This window comes from Pseudorca crassidens, chromosome 16 (genome assembly GCF_039906515.1).
Source record: "Pseudorca crassidens isolate mPseCra1 chromosome 16, mPseCra1.hap1, whole genome shotgun sequence".
NCBI lineage: Eukaryota > Metazoa > Chordata > Mammalia > Artiodactyla > Delphinidae > Pseudorca > Pseudorca crassidens.
The window spans coordinates 72,538,701-72,552,475 of NC_090311.1; the positions used below are offsets into that span (position 1 = coordinate 72,538,701).

The window sequence follows — 13,775 nt, forward strand, 5'->3', positions numbered from 1 at the left end:
GTCCACGGCGTATACCCGCCTGGGTTAGGTAAACACGAGTTTTCTGGAATTGAGTGACAAGTACTCTACAGTTGATGAAGCATTAGTGATTCTTTAAGTGTTCACTCGAATGAAATAACTTACAAGAAAACTAAGCCAGATAGCCATTCTGAGTTAGAATGGACAGTTCCTAACTTTGGGGCGTGATTGGGACAAACTGCTTCTGTAGAAATCAGGGTCAAGGTTTTTGGGGATTTTTTTTTTAATTTTTATTTTATATTGGAGTAGAGTTGATTAACAATGTTGTGTTAGTTTCAGGTGTACAGCAAAGGGATTCAGTTATACATATACATGTATCTATTCTTTTTCAGATTCTTTTCCCATGTAGGTTATTGCAGAATGTTGAGCAGAGTTCCCTGTGCTCTACAGTAGGTCCTTTGAGGGAAGATCTGAAGCGCGTGGTGTGCACGTGACCACACAGATGCAGACTGCTGTTCTGCGCTGCTTCTGCGTGGCTATTGTTTGCTGCCCTTCCTGCAAGCTGTCCTACTGAGCAAGCTGAAGGCAAGTTGCCACGTAGGCCACTCTGGGATCAGCAATGAGCCTAGACTTATTTATAAACCAACAGGAAAGGCCCCAGAGCTGCGCCGCCACCTGACCTGGGACCACGGTGAGGGAAGATTAGTGAAGGAGCACAGGAAGTCCTTGGTGGCCAACTGGGTTTTCAGTCTCAGCCCTTTGCCCTTTCAGCCTGGAGGTGGCTACAGACTGTTCTCTGAAGGGTCAGTGTCCCTGGACTCCTGTCTGAGGTGTGGCAGGTACAGAGGCTGACCTTTCAGATGTTGTTTACAAAGTTGATTATGACTTATCCCGTGGAGATCATTTACTCAATAAATCTTTATCAAGCGCTCACTGCCTATCTGCTAGCTTTGTAGGCACAGGGAAATATTTCGGTCCCTGTCCGTGAAGCCAAATCCGGCCTCTGTACCCCGACACAGAATTAATTTTCAGAGGCAGAGTTCTGGGTGAAGTAAAAAGAACAGCTTTATTGCTTTGCCAGGCCAAGGGGGCCACAGCAGGCTAATGCCCTCAAAACTGTGTGTCCTGACCCGGAGGGGCTAGTGAGGAGTTTTATAGTAACGGTTCACAGAGGAAGGCGTGATCAGCTCCTGGACATTCTTCTCGTTGGTTGGTGGTGAGGTAATTGGGAGTCAGCATCATCAAACTTCTGGTTTCAACCGGTCTGGGGTCTACGTGCTTGTGGGCAGCAGACCGTTAACTTCTCCCACCTGGTGAGGGCTTCAGTATCTGTAAAGAGCTCAAAGATATCATTATGTGTATCCCTTGAGGGGGAACCAGGACCCTGCCCCAAGGCGGCGCTATTGTTCCTTGACTGCGCCTTCCTTGTCCGAATCCCCTCCCTTCCCTGATTAGCAACTCTTTGAAGCTGCTGGTTGGAACTCAGGGAAGTCATGGAGGCTGAATGAAACCTATTTCCTGTAATCAAGAAATGGGGGACACGGAAAGGCTTTTGTGCCCTTCTGCCGGGGGAGGCGGACAACAAACTGATAAGCACGTGAGCGTTTCAGATAGTTCCAAATGCTGTGCAGAAAATGAAGTGGACCCATGGCAGAGAGGGTTTCTGTGGGGGAAGAATATTTTAATTAGGGGGAGCTAAGGAGCTTTTCCTGAGAAGGCGACAATGGAGCAGAGGCTTGACTGATGAGGAGCTAGCCAGGTGGAGATCTGGGGACAAGTGAGGACTTCCTGCAGGAAGAACAGCAGGTACAAAGGCACTGCGGTAGGTGGAGCTCAGCAAACCCTTAGGAAGGCCAGTGTGACTACAGCTTAGTGAAGAAGTGGGGAGTTAATTTTGTAGGATTGATAAAAATTTAGCTTCTACATAACTTCTTTGGTTTAGGGAAACTTTCTCATGGCAGAATAAAGAGAGAATGTGAGACTCTCTGATGTTCTGTGTCCTTTGTATGGGACACATCACAACTTACTTTAAACAAGGAATCCTCTCTCCAGGGGTTGCAATTTTTCCATGATTATTCCAGGCTGATCATGTCTGGCCCCTAACTTGTCATGATGCTAGGGAGCTTCATGGCTCTACCAGATGAATGAAAAAGCTGTGTTTCTAGGACCGCTTTTTAAAAACTGTAAGCAGAGCTAAAACTGCATCTGCTGTAGCTTATTTTAACAGCAGCCTTATTGACATATAGTTCATATACCATACAATTAATCTATTTGAAATGTACAATTCAATGATTTTTTTAGTATATTTACGGAGTTGCGCAACTATTACCACAATGAATTTGGAACCATTTTATCACCCTAAAAAGAAACCCCGTACCCATTAATCCCCATGAGCAGTTACTTCCGATTTTCCCTCAACCTAACCTGCCCCCAACCACCCCTCCCGCCAGCCCTAGGCAATACTAATCTACTTTTTATGTGGGAATTTCATATAAAAAGAATCATACAATGTATAGCCTTTTGTGCCTGGCTTCTTAATGGCCAAATAATATTCCATTGCATGGATATACCACATATTATTTATCCATTGATCAGTAGATGGTTATTTGCATTGTTTTTATTTTTTTTAATTTATTATTTATTTATTTATTTATTTATTCTGGTACACGGGCCTCTCACTGTTGTGGCCTTTCCCGTGGCAGAGCACAGGCTCCGGACGCGCAGGCCCAGCAGCCATGGCTCAGGGGCCCAGCCTGTCCGCGGCACATGGGCTCCTCCTGGACCGGGGCACGAACTCCTGTCCCTGGCATCGGCAGGCGGACTCTCAACCACTGCACCACCAGGGAAGCCCCGCCTTGTTTATATTTCTGTCAGTTATGAATAATGCTGCTACGAACACTCATGTACCAATTCTTGCAAGGGCATATGTCTTCATTTCTCCTGTGTATACACCAACTTGTGGGATTATTGGGTCATATGGTGACTCTTCCTTTAAACTTCTGAGGAACTGCTGGACTATTTTACAAAGCAGATGACCCACATCTGTAATCCTTGAAAAGCTTTCTCTTGATCTCTAAGGGAAAAAGAACATTTTTGTCACCCTGATAATCCTCAGGATTTCAAATATTAAACGGTAGGTCATGAAATAAAGGCTAAAGATGAAAATATTTGCTCCCTTCCTCTTGATTTGAGTTTTAAAACTTCATCTGTTTTCTTTAAATCTCTATTTTATGCTATCTAGCAATCAGACCTCATTCTTTGGGCTCCTTTTTACCCATTTCATTTCAGAGTTAATTACATAAGAAATTCCTCACATTCTTTCAAGTACCTTAGGTCACATTAATAAAGATCCAAGTTAATATGAGATACTTTTTCACTGATGGCAATTAGATTTATTCAATTAATTTTCACCGGATGCCTACTCTAAGCCAGGCATGTTCAAGGGGCTGGATAATTTCTGTGCTGTTTCCGGTTCTAGGAAGTTCACTTTATTAGTCATGTGGTTGGAGGAGTACCTCGTCGTGCAAATGATTCTCATAGCTCGTAAGCAGTCTCTTTGCAGATTGAGTTTTTGGCCTTTGGTATTCATCAGCTGCAAACTTCTTATAAAATATACCCTTTTGCCACACTTAGTGAATCAAACACCTTGTAGATTATAATTATCAGCATGGCAGGAGTTCCATCTGGTATTTCTTTTCCCACCCACAGCAATATTCATTTCTTGATTTCTTTGGTGGTATATTGTAACACTGTGGGCTAAAGAACTTGTTGAAAAATAATCTTGACCAGCCAAAGAAAAGTTGAACTAACAGCCTTGCCAAGAATGACATCTAAGTCAAAATCCAGCCTTTCAGTTCATTAAGACCGTAGTTGACAGAAGATGGACCCAAGTTGTAGAAACACTGGTGTGGGGTGGGGTGCAGGCGACCCTTGAGGAGAGATTGAGGTCTACTTGGTAAAAAGGTTAATTTTCAGACTTGGTGTGTCACTGAGCTTTGTTGATTTCCTGGGCCGGTTATCATACCTGCTTGTCACTATAGGAGCTCTTCTTGAGTGAATTTCAAGAACTCAGATGCAGGTTTTAATGAGACATCCTTAAAGGACATTGTATATGACAGCTGTTTGTAATCACTGTAAATTTGTCAATGGGTAGAATTTTCTTCTAATTGTGTAGAGGAAAGGTAGGATCAGATTCCCAGCTGTAGTGGGGTTCTTTGGTATATTCATGAATACAAGCACTCGTATGACGCTTATTATGTTAGGCTATTTGGAGCATTTTATGTGGTTTAATTCACTGATTCTTCTCAACTACCATATGAGACAGGTATCATTCTCCCACTTTTACAGATGAGGAAACGGGCACAGGGAGGAGAAGGAACCTCTTCAAGGTTACAGAGCTAATCAGTACTCAGGCTTCAAGTTGTGTGTTTTTATCCTCTATTCTCTCCACCTCTTATTAGTCAACCTCTTGGAGCCTCTGTTTCTTCATCTGAAAAATTAGTAGATTAAATGCTACAGCAAGTGTGAGGTTCTACCTGCTGATCTTCAAGGCCTCTTGACTAGTTCTAAGACTCTGATTCAAATTCAGTAGTCTCAAAAGAACATGCACGACCGCGTGTAACTAAGAGAAATAATCAGGACACAAAGTATCTTTGTGTATCAGCCTCTTTGAGCCTCCAAGGATGTCTGGAGGACCAGGTTCATGGAAGGAAATGCCCACAATTACTGTTGTCCATGATGTTGAGAGTGAATTCAGCTTGCGCTTGGTGGGTGCATCTGTGTGATCCACCCAAGTATTTATACTGTGGGTCACACCCCTCTAGATTTAGAAATGTAGTGGTTTCTCTTTACATACAGACTGATGGATTTGGTTGTGGACATTAGAGCTGTTGGCATGCCTCTGTCTGAGCCAGCTGTACATCTGGGGTTTGACTGATGTTTGCTTTTTGTTGCCAAAGGATGTGGCCCCTTCCTTCTAAGGTCACTTTTTTTTTTTTTTTTTTTTTTTGCGGTACACGGGCCCCTCACCGTCGCGGCCTCTCCCGTTGCAGAGCACAGGCTCTGGACGTGCAGGCCCAGTAGCCATGGCCCACGGGCCCAGCCGCTCCGCGGCATATGGGATCCTCCCAGACCGGGGCACGAACCTGTGTCCCCTGCATCGGTAGGCGGACTCTCAACCACTGCGCCACCAGGGAAGCCCCTAAGGTCACTTTAACCTAATAATCAACCCTGACTCTTCTCGGTGAGGACAAGCCTTTTTCCAGTAAAACTTTGGCATGTACTTTGCACGTACCACTACTCACTGTACTGGTATTGAATAGGTTTCTTGCTCTTTGTTTCTGTTGCATATGTTCACCCACCTATGATCATATTATCCAAACCACAGATAAGGAAATTTGAGTCAGACAAAAGAACTTTCCACCATATCCAACTGCAAAAGAAATCTTGGAAATATATTTTAAATTGGAGTTTCTTGGAAATTTTTTTATGTTTTATTAGAACAATGAGATTCAATATTTGAAATTTGGACTATTCTAGAGGATCCTGCAGTGGGAGGCACACTTCCCTTAATTTTACAGCAATTCTTTATAAGCTCTTATGGGAAACCCAGAATCCATCCCCAACCTTTCTTTCCACTAATCCCCACACGCATCAGTTACAGGGCCCTTCTTAATCTCTCAGATCGGTCCCCTTATTTCAAAATTCTCTAGGTGTTAAATTTTCAAATCTATATTTTTGCCTCAGCTGTTAAATCAGCCTCTGACCACTTTCTCTCCCAGTCCATCTTGCAACGTGGTTTCTAAGAGTGATGGTTTTGAAACACAAAGCCAACCATGTCATCCACTGTTTAGAATCCTTCAGTGGTTCCTCTTTGCTTCCTGGAGAATGCCTTCATATAAAGACACAGGGTCTAACCCACTGTAGAGGACATTTACTGTGTTTAGGCTAGTCAACATCCCAATTTGCTTTTGGAGAGTCCTCTCAAAGTGCCTTGTCTTCCTCTGAGTGAGATGGTTACATTGCCCAAACTGGGCCAGTCACACTTTCTCTTCTGGGACTTTGAATCCTGAACAAAACCCCTGCAAGGATGGAGAAAATAAGACAGAGCCCATTCATTTCCTGATGAAGCAATGTAGCCCCTGCCAGTTAGATCTCCAAGTGGACCGGAGTCCTGGATTCTCCGTTTATGCTGTCCTACCAAGAGATGGGAGCTGTTGCTAACAATCAAAAGCCCTATTCCTGTTTACCTCCCACTTCCTACAAGTACTCTGACCTTGAATCATTTGTCATTATCCACTGTAGTTCCCTAGCCTGGGAGTCTTTTACTCCATTAAGACTCTGCAAACGCTCTTCCCTCAGTCTTGGAATGGCCCCTTCTCAACCCAAGCAGTGTTTCTGCCTCTCTGTTCTCTTAAGGTAGCACAAGTACCCTGACGGAGGTACTTAGCACGTTCTAGTGACTATTCACCTGACAGTCTCCTAGATTGCAAAACCCTTTGTTTTCATATAATGCCTGACACAGCATAAATGATTAAGAATTCTTTGAAGAGTGAATAAGTAAGAATTGACAGTATAGCTTTTAGTCCATGCGTGGAGATTTATGTTATAGACAAGTGAGGCACATTTCCAGAATTCAAGAAATGGGTTGCAAGTTGCAGATCATAGAATCAACATAAAATGCATGAGACTCACCATAAGGTAAATTGCTGATGAGATTAAGGCAAAGTGATCAAAGTAGCAATGGTAAAGTCACAGTCGTGTGGCAAACACTGAGCATTTATTTTACAAGCTAAGTTTTTTTTTTTTAAACTAGGTAAGTCATTTTAAGACATTATTATTATTATTTTCTTTGCGGTACACGGGCCTCTCACCGTTGTGGCCTCTCCCGTTGCGGAGCGCAGGCTCCGGACGCGCAGGCTCAGCGGCCATGGCTCACGGGTTCCAGCAGCTCCGCGGCATGTGGGATCCTCCCCGACCGGGGCACGAACCCGCGTCCCCTGCATCGGCAGGCGGACTCTCAACTACTGCGCCACCAGGGAAGTCCCAAGACATTATTTTTAATACTGCTTGGTTAAATAGTGTAGTGGTTAAGAGCACAGAATCTAGAGTAAGACAGTCTTGGTTGAAATTGCCTACCTCTGTTTATTTGTCTGTAAAATGAGGGAAACGGTACCTCCCTCATAGGGATATATACAAGTATGCAAAGTACTCAGCACGGTGCCTGGTCATTCTCTCTTTGCCACTGTCCCCAGCCCAATCCAATGTCTTCCTTCATTGCCCTGCTTTGTGCCCAGGAGGCCGACCCCTTGTGGGCAGCATTTCCTGGGCTCCCTCGGTGCCTGGTTTCTGCCTGGCTTTGACCAATGGTAGGTACCACCAAGCGATCTGAGAGCAAAGAGAGAGGTAGTCACTTTGACACAGTCACTTTGACTCTTTGTCTCTGGCAATAAAATGATCTCTCTTCCCAATTCCTGCTCCCTTTGGGTGGTCCCTCCTTTGCAGGTTCTGCTCTCCAGGCACTGGTAACACTAGGTCTTCCCTTTGTTACTCAAAGCCCAGGAGCAGTAATCACTTCCCACCGTCTAGTATGGGTGTCTCTTGTTTATTCCTTTAATGTTGTCCACGTTGCATTAAATATCTAATTATAGATAATCTTTCCCTTAAGATTCCTTCTCTTGGCTATCTGGGATAAATTCTGTTTCCTGCCTGTGCCTTGACAATTGCTTAAAAGTGTGAGCTATTATTATATTAAATTGTTAATCTGAACAAATATATAAATTAAATAGGTAATTATTAACATTAAACATTATGATGATATTAAAATACACATGGCTATTGAGTAGAAAGCGGGATTCACATCCCTCTTTAATATCAAGCAGAAGATCTCAAACACATTTTACTTCTATAGCTGGTGGTTTTGCCTATGGTTTGAAATAACTCCCAAGCACTTTGATGGGGAAGTATAAGAAGCTTTACACTGTGGTGGGTGGTAGGGATATAGGGGTAAGCATACCTTTCTGTGTGAGCACAGCCCTGGTGGGGAGGTGGATGGAGGAAATTCATTCATCAATTCATCAATTTCCATCTCTATTCAAATGTTCTTATGGAACATGTTTGACTTTACATTTTTTCTTTATAACTTTTGTTTCATGGGTTAGTTACCATCTTCTGAATTTTACCCAACAAACCAAAGTTGTAGCATATTGAATAGGTGACCCAAAAAATGTTTCCATGCCGAAACCATGGAGCAAAGTATTTGGACTGTCCACAGATTTTGGAGTGAAGAGACCCTGAACATGGAGTAGAGGTCATGCTTTTTCTCCCGTGTCATGTAATGAAGAAGACAAGAAGGCCAAAGCTTTCCATGTTGACCTGAAATATTGTTTGGAGCTGTCTGAAACTTTGTTATGTAGTGCACGTAAGTCAGACACTGAGGCAGAACGTAAGTCAGACACTGAGGCACTGCTTCATAAAAGATTCAATTCAATGGTCTTATGATCAGTTTAAAATAACATTTATCAATTGCACCTGTATTTTCACAAGAAGAAACTGGAACCACTGGTACATTTGAACTGGGCAGCCTACCTTTGGAAGTAAACCCTTCCGCGGTCATCTATTATCTAGTATGATTACATCGTAGATCCTACAAGTTGAATTTGTAAGATACACGATGCCATGAGTGAATTCAGATGTGGGAAATGGCCTTAAACTGTCCTGGACACATGAGGGACTTTCCTCCTTCTCTTCTTCAGTACGTTTATGGAGGGTCTACTATGTGTCAAGCACTGCGGTTGATCCTGGGCTAGAGCTGTGAACGAGCACAGTGAGGGGCCACACAGCCTGGCCTTACCAGTGGGCATGCTAGGCTCCCACTGCCTGTATTTACCTCCGGTCTCTGCCGCTTTGGTGTCCCAACTTTGGGCAGCTCACTTAACCTCAGGGGGTCTTAATTCCCCATCTATAGGATGAGTAAAAAGTAGTAGTTGCTCTATGGGATTCAATGAGATGATTGTAACTACTTAGAATAGAATAGAGCTTGGCTGAGTGAGGCAACTGAAGAACTTCAGTGATCTACTGTAGCAAAAATATTACTCAGAGGGACTTCCGGGTGGTCCAGTGGTTAAGACTCTGCCTTCCAATGCATGGGGCATGGGTTCGATCCCTGGTCCGGGAACTAAGACCCCACATGCTATGCAGTGCAGCCAAAAAAAAAAAAATATATATATATATATACACATATATATATATATATATATTACTGACAGTTCGAGCATGCATTCATTCCTTTGATTGATCATTCATTTCTTCATTCCTTCATTCAATGAAAGCTCACTAAACAAAGTTCTATTCTTGCTGCCACTGTGCTCTAGGGAATAGTGATGAACAGGACACATCTGGTACCTGCTGTTGGGAGTTTATAGTTTCGCTGTGCAGACAGACAACGAGCACTTTACAGATGCTGTCAGTCCAACACCTGGAGATAAACTGGGTGTTTCGGAAACAGTATTCGTGAAGACGTAGGGTGTTTTTGGCTATGGCCTTGAAACCAAGCAATGCAGGTCAGAAGGACGGAAAGTGGAAAGTGTGTATATGTGTCCACACACACACACAGACACACACACACACACACAGACACACACACACACAGACACACACACACAGAAGGAGATGCATATTCCATGTAATTTTACATCTCTCATTTCCATTTTCATGAGACAGGGTGGTGGTTCAGAGCATGGCCCTCTGTAGCCTGGATGCCTGCATTTGAACCTAGCCTGCCCCTCATTAACTGTGTGATTGGGGTCAAATTATTTAACTTCCTTCTAGTCATTTTCATCACTGGCAAAACGTGGATGATAATAAGAGCACCTACTTTTTAGGTTTACTGTGAGCCTTAGATGAGTTAATACAAGTGAGAAGACAGTGCTCCATTAGCTTGTACCCGCCTTGACTCATTTTTCTAAGGTAGACTGGGAACAGCACAGGCTTAGCAATTAGCCACACCAGGGCCTGAATCTCACTCCATCACTTACCAACTGAGTGACTCAGCAAGTAACTTAACCTCTCTAAATTCCAGTTTCCTCATCTATAAAATGAAGATAATGATACTTAACCACATGAGATTGCTTTGTGGTTATGAGACTGCATAGTTCTTGGCAATTACCAGGAACTCAAAGAATAGCATGTATTCCTCTTCCCCACCTTCCTCTAAGATTAAAAATCGTTTAAGCCAGATAGCATGATGAAAGAAAAGGCAAGAAAAAGATGAAACAATATTCTGGAGAGTTGCAAGAAAAAATTGATACAGTGTGTCTTTAAGGTCATTTTTGACATTTGAAAATTTGTCTTTTTCAACAAAAGCTCTGTAAGCATGAGGGGGAAGGATTAATCCACTTCTACTGTTTTCTGATCTTTTATCTGTTAGAGAATGAGTGAATGAAAGGGAATTAATAGCATGAGCTTCAGATCTCTGAGCTAACTGCTGTAAAAACTCTAAAGTCCATTTTTTAAAGTTATTTTTATGTCAAAGTGTAGTGTCTGTGTAGCTGTGCTGCCATTCACAAACAGGGGAAGAACAAGACGTACAAAAGAGAAGGAACCTGCCCTGATGTCCTAAGTCAGGAAGGGAAGTCTGGTCAGCCGGGCAGGCACTGGACTGGCGTCTCAGGGGCTGTGCAAATGTCCTAACCCTCCCCTACCAACCAATGCCTGCCTCTGTCCTCCATGTTTCTGGCTCCCTTGCTGGGCTGAGGACTGCAGAGCGATTTTAGGTTAATTTCTCTGTCTTATTCTCTAAAAGCTTCAGGCAGCAGATAGTCTAAGAAGGGGGGGACCTTAGAATATTTAACAAATCACAGACTTCTTAACAAATGCCCCAGATGATAACTAACAAGGCAAAAAAACAAGTGCCTTCCTTCAGGGTACCACCTCTGTATGCATTTTTCTTGAAATGCCTTCCCTTAGGTCTCTTGCCTCCCAAGGGAGGCTCATTTAAATCCGGTTTATTTCATGACCCACCTTTTCCCCTCCCTCCACCTTGTTGAAAGTGCATCAACTTCTGGGTCCAAGAGAGACCCAGAAGGGCAGGGGCTGCACAGAGCTGTAGAGCCAGCAGTACTGAACTTCTCTGACCCTCGCCTCACAAACAGATCTTGCATCTTCACGTCACCGGGGATAAAACCTCTGGGTGGTGGAGAGGTCATTCTGGTCTTCACCGATGGAGAGATTTAGCGAGTAACAACCCTCTCAACTCCAGTTTCCTTCTCTGTGCAATGGAGCTAACAACACTCAACCACTTGAGATTGCTTTGAGAGGTACTGGAGTAGCACAGTCTCTCTCTGCCAAAACCCGCTCCCCAGCCCCGCTCTGTCCTGGGGCAGGGGTTGATCAGGAACTCATCCGTGGCTTCTCTGGGTCAAATTCCATTCATAGGTAAAGTGTCAAGGTTGGACTAGATTTCTGAGTTCTCTCGTGTGTCTAAATGCTCTGCTGAGGTGTGACTGAACAAAAAACCTTCACAGGAAGGTGGAGGCAATTTTCACATTCCAGGCAGGCAATAATTTCCTAAGCCAACGGGCGCCTCCCCCCCTGCCCCCCCTCCAGCAGCCAGCCAGCTTCCACGCTCCCTGCCTTCTCCAGGCTGCGTTCTGCCCACATCATTCACGACATTATGAGTCTGGACCCCCAGCCATTTTGAGTTTTTGACCCCGGAATTCACTAAAGTTGGAACCATGCTGTGTGTAAGAATGAGCTAATTTTCAGTTCTCAGTTGATAGGCGTGGACTGTCTGAGCAAACGGGAATGCTGGTCATACATTCTCTTTATAAGAAATCTGGGAAAACTCGGTGAAGATGAGAACAGGGACATGGCAACTTCAGAAACCCACTGGTGAACACAGAAATATTTTTCAAGCAGGGTTTCCCTGTCCCCCAAATGTAATTTCATATACATTGATTGGTTCGACCAACTATCAAGATATTTGCTCAGGTGGTTAGGGGGTATCTGAATCAAAGAAAAAGCTTTCTAAAAATATCTTTTATCAAAACAAGTAGAGAAAAGTACACAAATGATCAGTGTACAGGTCAATGCATTATTACAAAGTGAACACACTTGAGTAACCGCAAACCAGGTCAGAAATAGAAGAGGATGAGAAGCCCCCATTGTATCCCCTCTCCATTTTTCCTTCCAGAAACTATTTCTGGGACCACCTTCCTCTGATTCTTACTGTTACTTTTTTCCCTCTAATCTTTCTCCCTCTGAGGACAAAACAAAATAGTATCAACTAGCACTGGCCATTCTTTTCCCCATAACCTGAATGGAAGGCGGTAAACTGAGTGGAAAGGAATGATGTGAGACGAATAGATGAACTGCTATTTTCCTACCTGTAAGAACACTCGCCAGCGTGGCCAGGGTCCACAGGTGTTTTGGGAACTTTCATCTCACATAGACTTCTGGACGCGTGCAAGAGGAAAAACCGCGGCTCAGGAAGCTTATGCAGCTTCATTTGGACTTCAGAAACCAACCCTTTGCAAGGTGTAGGGTCTTTGTCTAGGTCAGAATTAGAGGAGGTTCAGTGTCTAAAGGAAATGTTCATTTCAGTGATGGGTGGTCCCAGCCCCCTCTGAGAAGCTGGTAGAAGATATGGTGTCCCTTCGCAGAAAGACCTATATACGCAGGAACACAAAAAGTGCACATCATTTTACGGGGTTGCCACACCTGGTAAGCCCTAGGTACCCACCTATGGACTGTCCCCAGTCTGCCGCAGTGACTGTGGGAATCTCAGCCCTCACGCTCATTACCTTTCAGCTAAAGATAGGAGTGTATTGTTAGTATAGCTCACCTGCCATACAGACTAAACGTCCTCAGATGCAGCCTCTCTTACTCAGCACACTATGTGCAATTCAGGGGCGCCCCCCTTTCCCATAGAGCTGTCACAAAGGGCAGCACTTGGCATCCTCACTCCTCACTGCCCAGGAGCACCGACTCCACAAAGTTCTGGTGCCCGTCTCTCTGGGATCACTGCCAGCTGGGGATACAGCTCCGGCCAGGAGGGCGCCCTGCCGTCCAGGAACCTGGGAGACCCGGGGAGACTCGCACTCATCCTCAGACCCGGGCTCCCTCCAAATGCACACTGTCCTGGGCGGGCCGGCGCGGGCACGCGGTGGGCGGCGGGGCGCAGCGGCGCTGGGGGACGCGCTCGTGCGCGCACCGAGAGGGCCCGTGGCCGGCGGTGCCTCGCTCTCCCGCGGCCTTGGTGGCTCCGCGCCGGAGCTGGGCCCGGGCAGCGGCCCCCGCAGTGCCCTCCCTCCTCCTGGCCGGCCCGGCCCGGCCGGGAGCCGCGAGAGCGAGAGCAGCGCCCCTACCGCCCGCTTTTCCACCTCCATCTCCTCCGCCTCCTTCTCCTTCCCCGCTCACTCAGTCACAACCGGTTCAGACTGGCCGGGGTGCCCCGCAACGAAGAGAGACGGGGCGGGGGGGAAACACAGGGAATAACTTCCCGAGGAGGAGGACCACGACAAGAAGGTGGAGTCCGCAGGAGGGGCCGGCTCCCTCCCTCCACGTGGCCCCCGCCGCCGCCGCGGGGCTCGGCGGGGGCAGAGGGCGGCGGCTCGCGGGGCAGCGCGTAGCGGGACCGATTGCCCAATACTCCGGCAGGGGCCGGGGCCGGGCCCCCGGATAAATAGCCGCCCGGCAGGCCCGGAGCTGCAGGGGAGAGCGGCGGCCGCGGTCCTCTCCGCACCACCCGCCCGGGGCACTGCGCCCTGTGCTGCGCCCCGGAGACCCGCCGAGGCCGGTACCCAGGTAAAGGGCTGGAG

The 13,775-nt window shown here is 45.8% G+C and overlaps 1 protein-coding gene and 1 long non-coding RNA gene across 3 annotated transcripts in view; one reads left to right on the top strand and one right to left on the bottom strand.

The window, feature by feature from the left end:
• Positions 1 to 1,086: 1,086 nt before the first annotated feature.
• On the bottom strand, positions 1,087 to 13,582 carry LOC137209327 (uncharacterized). The gene is made up of 4 exons (XR_010935989.1): positions 13,375 to 13,582; positions 12,698 to 12,765; positions 12,342 to 12,507; positions 1,087 to 1,287 (listed from the first exon to the last, which is right to left on the bottom strand). It is a non-coding gene; the product is annotated as an uncharacterized lncRNA (long non-coding RNA).
• Positions 13,244 to 13,775, top strand: part of SLC16A9 (solute carrier family 16 member 9) — a 65,989-nt gene continuing 65,457 nt past the window's right edge. Inside the window, exon 1 of one of the 2 annotated variants that reach the window (XM_067710896.1) lies at positions 13,244 to 13,761. The gene's annotated coding sequence lies outside the window, so the exon portion shown is untranslated. The remainder of the gene's footprint in view (positions 13,762 to 13,775) is intronic. The other variant, XM_067710898.1, reaches the window with a different exon arrangement.